The sequence below is a fragment of the Trichechus manatus genome, unplaced genomic scaffold (genome assembly GCF_000243295.1).
Source record: "Trichechus manatus latirostris isolate Lorelei unplaced genomic scaffold, TriManLat1.0 scaffold00039, whole genome shotgun sequence".
NCBI classification, from domain to species: Eukaryota; Metazoa; Chordata; class Mammalia; order Sirenia; family Trichechidae; genus Trichechus; species Trichechus manatus.
In genome coordinates this window covers 20,169,289-20,175,288 of record NW_004443975.1, presented here as the reverse complement: position 1 = coordinate 20,175,288, position 6,000 = coordinate 20,169,289, and the positions used below count along the sequence as shown (strand labels likewise).

At 36.0% G+C, this 6,000-nt stretch overlaps 1 protein-coding gene across 1 annotated transcript in view; it reads right to left on the bottom strand.

Moving 5' to 3' along the window:
* Positions 1–6,000, bottom strand: part of LOC101357370 (usherin) — a 276,794-nt gene that overhangs the window by 28,754 nt on the left and 242,040 nt on the right. The window lies entirely within an intron of this gene.

Genomic DNA, 6,000 nt, shown 5'->3' with positions numbered 1-6,000 from the left:
ACCTGGAATTAGAAGAAAGAGCTAGCCACAAGCTTCCATTGCTACCTACGCGTACCTTAACACGACCCTTATCGCAATTTATTTTAGTAGCTTGATGAATTGTTTTTCTTCCCCACTTGAGTTAACATTCTGACAAGGTAGGGACCATGTCCTCTGTACTCTCCATTGTATTCACAGTGCAAAGCACATTATAGAATTGCAATAAATATTTGTTGAATCGGTCAGTGAAATCGATGAATGAAATGCACTCTGCATGTTTGGGAAGAGTGATAGACTGCACTAGCAAGATTTGCAAGTGATATATTGATAGTAGTTGCCAAATAGTTTCATTCTATCAATTATTCAAATGGCTACCACATTGGTTTGAAATACATGAATCGAACATCATACTCGTTGCTAATAGTACAGTATTGGTGTTACAAATGGAAAATGAGGGAAACTCCTCTGTCTATAATAGGCAGGGAGTAGTTGCTATTACATGTATTTCTGGCATATAATAGCAATTTAAATGAATATTTATTAGAATAAATTAAATTTATTATCTGTATTCCATATAAGACTGTTCAAAGTATTCAAAAAAATTGAAAAATCCTTCAAGGCTAAAACATGATGGAGGATATTCTATTTAACATGTCAAAAGTCAAAATGTAACAGGCAAAAACAAATAACAATGCTAAATATTCCAAGAGACTGTCTGGCGTAAGTTTAAACTGGAAATAGGAAGAAATAGAAGGTGATGAAAATTAAAAGCAGCTCAGCACTTACTGGAGGTTTGTAGCATTTGAGAAATGTAATATAATTCCAATAGATCAGACTTTACAAGAGGAATCTACTTGGTAAGAAATTAGAATGGTAATATAATCAGGATGGGAATATATATTTGGTAGAAATGTTGTATGAAGTAATTTATAGTATTAACTAACAAAGTAAAAGCATTTGAAATGGTATAGATAGGATATCTATTAATGCTGTCATAAAAAAACAATGATACTCAGGTTTAAAATACTACTTATCTCAAGCTGGTTCCTTTCTTTGCTTAGGATAATAATTGTTTTAATTAACTCTGAATCTGAAACTAAGTGCTACAACCACAGACTTTTGTAATTTCAGGGCAACATTCACAACTCTCTGGATCAGCACAAACTGTGATCTTGGCTGATAGGTCTGTGGCATCCCCATCATGCACCAGACACCAAAGATATATAGAATTGCATGAGTTGCTTGAATGTCCTTTCAACATCTCCATTCCTTTTCACACACGGTGTCTTTCACGAGGACCACGCTTCCTCACAACAGTGTCAGGCTAATTCAGCTTACACGTCACCTCCTTGTTGGGAAACTTTGTGTGGTTCTCAATAACCACCACAGACATGGCTGCCTGCCCTCACACCCCCTACCAGTGCTTTCTTCATGAGCCGTGGTGGTGCAATGGCTAAGCGCTCGGCTGCTAACTGAAAGGCTGGAGGTTTGAACCTGCCAACTACTCCATGGGAGAAAGGTGTGGCAATCTGCTTCCGTAAAGATTACAGCCTTGGAAAACATATGGGGCTGTTCTACCCTGTCCTATAGGGTCACTGTGAGTCAGAACTGACTCGGTGGCACACAACAACAAAAACAACAACTTCGAGTTCAACATTTAATATACTATATTGTCATTTTTGTTTACTTATTTGTATTCCCTCTCAAGTATGAGATTGAGTTTCCTTATCTGTCTCGCCTGTCAATATCTATGCCTTCCGTCTTTATATACCTAGGAGCTGGTACGGTTCCTAGTCTGTAATAAGCACTGGATAAAACACTATTGAATGAATGGATTGATGAATATTTTTCCATTCATATCTGGTCAGTTTCTCTAGGAAAAAATATTAAGAATATTAAGGAGCCTTATAAAAATAATTGCTTGCCACCTTCTGTTTTGCTTCCTTTCTCATCCGGTCCCTGCCTTTTTTTGTTGGTTTGTTTCTCTCAGAAGTACTGCTACTTTGATCCCTTGATATATTATGGGATGATAAATGGTAATGAAAACAACAGTAGAAGTGAATAATAAAGGTAGAAATGAAATCTCAGGGTTCATGAAGATATACCCTAATTTAAGCTATGTTAACGCCTCTAAGTGATGTCAGCAACAGTCATATGTAGAAATGATCATTTTCTAGTTTTCCCAGTCGGACGGTATTCTGTTGAGATCTGTACGGTTTCCATTGGCTAATTTTCAGAAGGAGATTGCCAGTCCCTTCTTCCTAGTCTGCCTTAGTCTAAAAGCCCTGCTAAAACCTGTCCACCATGGGTGCTCTTCTGGTATTTGAACTTCTGGTAGTATCCAGCTTCATAGCAACGTACAAGCACCACAATATAACAAAACGTCAGTGGGGTGGAAGATGAGCCCGGTAGGTTGGAAAGCTCTCAAAGTACACAGTGGTAACAACAAGGACTCAGACATGCAGAGATCGTAAAGATGGGGCAGGACCAGGTAACAGGTCATTCTGCTGTGCATGGAGTCACTATGAGTTGGCACCAGCTTGTTGGCAACTAACAACAACGTTTCTTTGTGGAGGGATTTCCCTAGAATAACATTCAAAGGCTGTCTCCCCACTCACGACGTTCCAAAGGAAGAGTGACTTATCTGGTAGAGAATTTTAAAAAGGATGCTCAGCTCAGCCCATTTCTTTTTCTCCCTCCTCATCTGCCTACCTGCAGGAGAGAGGGTATATTCTCCGATATTCATGACAGGCTCTTATCAGTAATGAAGATGATTTTTATTTTTAATTTCCATCTGCGTGACCCCAATGTCTAGTTCACCTTTTGTTCCAAAGTCAAGTAGGAAAAAACAACATAAGTTACTGATACTAAAACCCTAAACCCTAAAAGCCAACACTAACAAAAGAGTACTATTTCCTGATAGCCATTCTCTTCACACCTACGACACATAAGGTGATTTCTCATAGGCAAACCAAACTGGGGTTACAGCAGAGATACGTGATTTCCAACGTGCTAACTTCACTTCTACATCCTTCTCTTCTTCTGAAAGCAAATGAAAATATGAGTGAAATTTTACTCAGGAATACTATCGCATATACCTTATTTTTGAAAGGTTAATTGTTCACGGACTTTAAAATTTTTCCACCATTTTTACTGTGATATTGTAAATAACAAGGAACTGGCCAGCTTTATAAATAATGCTGTATTATGATCCTAAGTGGGAAACCACTGTCCTAGAGAATCCCATAGTGCACCAGGCGAGCCAGCAGAAGTTTTTGTTCTAACAAGGAATTCTATAATGGTCTCGACCAAACGATCAAACTTGCTTGGAAGACAACACTATTAATTTTCTTTGAAAAGTTCAATGATTCTCCATCTATAATTCCAAATGCCTTTATTTAACCCAAAGATCTGTGTTCATCCAGCTGAATATAAGTAGTGTTTCTTTTTCATAATCTACACGCTATCCACAGGCTGGAAACAGAGTCATAAACATGAGAGTATTACTAGAATGATACAAAGTTCTGACAGCATTAACCCGTTGTTCTTACTGTTCAAATGCCGTCATGCAGATAATTTTCACCTCATTAATTACAGAGGTTCTCAAGAAATGCCAGAAGTGGCATTTTTATGAAAAATAAGGTTTTAGAAAATAATACCTTGTGTAATAGGATTATATAAATGTCTGATTAGTGAATGAATACACATTTATTGTGTAAGAAACTGTTATTTGGATTCAGTATTAGCTTAATCACGAGAAAGAGCAACAGCATTGTATTTGCATGGAATATTGTATAAAACAGATCACAATATGTTACTGTGGAAAACATGTCTCTGGTTTTAAGGATAGCATTGAGGTTTTATGTTTAATTTTGTGGTTGAACGACGTTGTATCGAAAATAGGGTGACCCCAATTCATAGCATCAGAGATAATTCAACCAGTAGTAGTGCCATTTTCAAAATCATTCTTAATATCTTTATAACTCTCTTCCTCTATCACAAAAGTGTAAGTTTTAGGACACCTGGATCATGCTGATATTTGGAAGAAAATAAACATTCTAGTAGCAGGTTTTTAGGATGCTTTGCCAACATGGCAGATGTAGACAGATGTTCATTTCCCCCTGCAATCTGCAACATGAAGTTCAGAGTTTCCGTTAACTTTATGAAGACTTGGAGTATTAAATAGGCATTAGAGTTATGAGAAAATGATGGACATAATAAGCTAGGCGCAAATCGTGTGGAATTAGGTGTAAAATATAACCTACTTTAACAGATACGTCATAAAACTGTATGCTACGCGGAAGTTTGAAAGCCAATCAATATGTTAAAACAAGGTATCCTCTTAACCATTTGTTTTGAGGAAGTTTATGGATCTGCAGTGTTTTGACATAGTTTTATACACTGTTCTAAATAATTATGTATGTTAAACTAGAATTTTGGAAAACTAGGCTGCTAACCAAAAGGTCAGCAGTTTTGAATCCACAAGCCACTCCTTGGAAACCCTATGGGGCAGTTCTACTCTGTCTTGTAGGGTCGCTATGAGTCGGAATTGACTTGATGGCAATGGATTTGATTTTTGGTTTTGGGTATGGAACAAATAGCAAAAAACAGAAGCGATTAAAAATCACTGTTCCAATGTTTCTTAAACTAGCTTGTAGCTAAACGTAACAAGAAGAAACACTCAGAGGAGGGCAGGGCTGAAACAGTGTAAAAAGATCATTTCGTCTTCGGGAACATTGTATCTAAAACATATGAATAAATACTTTTAGAGACAATGGGCCTCATTTGTTTGATTTCTACGAGCTCCTTTAAAATTTTCACAAAATTACTCTGCAAAGCTTGGCTTCATGCTTTGTTCACGTTCTTCTCTCAAATTATGTTAATGTTGTCGTGTTCCACCTTTGTGAAAACAGTAATGCATGCATAAAATTACATTATTTGTTTAAATGTTACTTTGATTCAAACTAAACAAAAAAAGTCACCTTTTTTAACCTGGGAATTTTAAAATTTGAATCCGTTATAATAGAAATATTTGATAAATTTCTTATCATCACTATACCCAGAGAAAACTACAGATAATTGTTTGTTGGAGGTCTTCTAGTATTTTTATACTTTTTTAAATTAAAATATATTAATTCTTCACTGATTATTTTTAGTACTTTTTGATTGCCTTAAACAATATCATTCATATTTTCCATGCCTTTAAAATATAAATTATGATATAATTTTACAATCATACCCCCACAGTTTATTTAACAACACATTGTTCGTATGAGGTGCTGTTGAGTCCATTTCGAGTCATAGCAACCCCATGTGACAGAGTAGAGCTGACCCATATGGTTTTCTAGGCTGCAATCTTTACAAGAGCAGATCACCAGATCTTTTCAGAGCCACTGTGTTGGTTCAAACCTCCGACCTTTCAGTTAGCAGCCGAGTGCTTAACTGTTGCACCACCAGGGCTTCTTATTTAACAATGTATCAGGATTCTATTATGCCATGCACCATAATTTATTGAAATATTTTCCTGTTGCTGAATATCCAGATTATTTCCAATATTTCGCTATTACAAATGACATAGGCACAGGCATTTTTTGTGATTTTGTGTCTATTTATGAGTATTTGCTTGAAAAAAAACTCCTTAGAATAGATTTGTTGAGTCAAATGGTAAAGCAAAATGGTGAGGTTTTTCATATACTTTAACAATTTGACCCCCCTGAAAAGTTGTTTCAATGAACCCACAGAGACACAAAACAGTTTCTGAAAGTTCCAATTTCCCCATGTCTTTATCAACACTGGATAGTATTATTTTTTCCTAACCTTTGAGAATTTGGTAAGTATTACCTGGTATCTTACTTTTATTGTATTTCTTTGATTACTAGTGAGATTTGTAATTCTCTCTCTGCTTAAAAACACTCTGTGTGGACAGAAGAAACCACAACAATATTTATCCTCAATGTCAAAGAAATTAACTAATATATCAATTGTCAGAATATTATATCTTTTCATCCCCGAGCCCTTAAA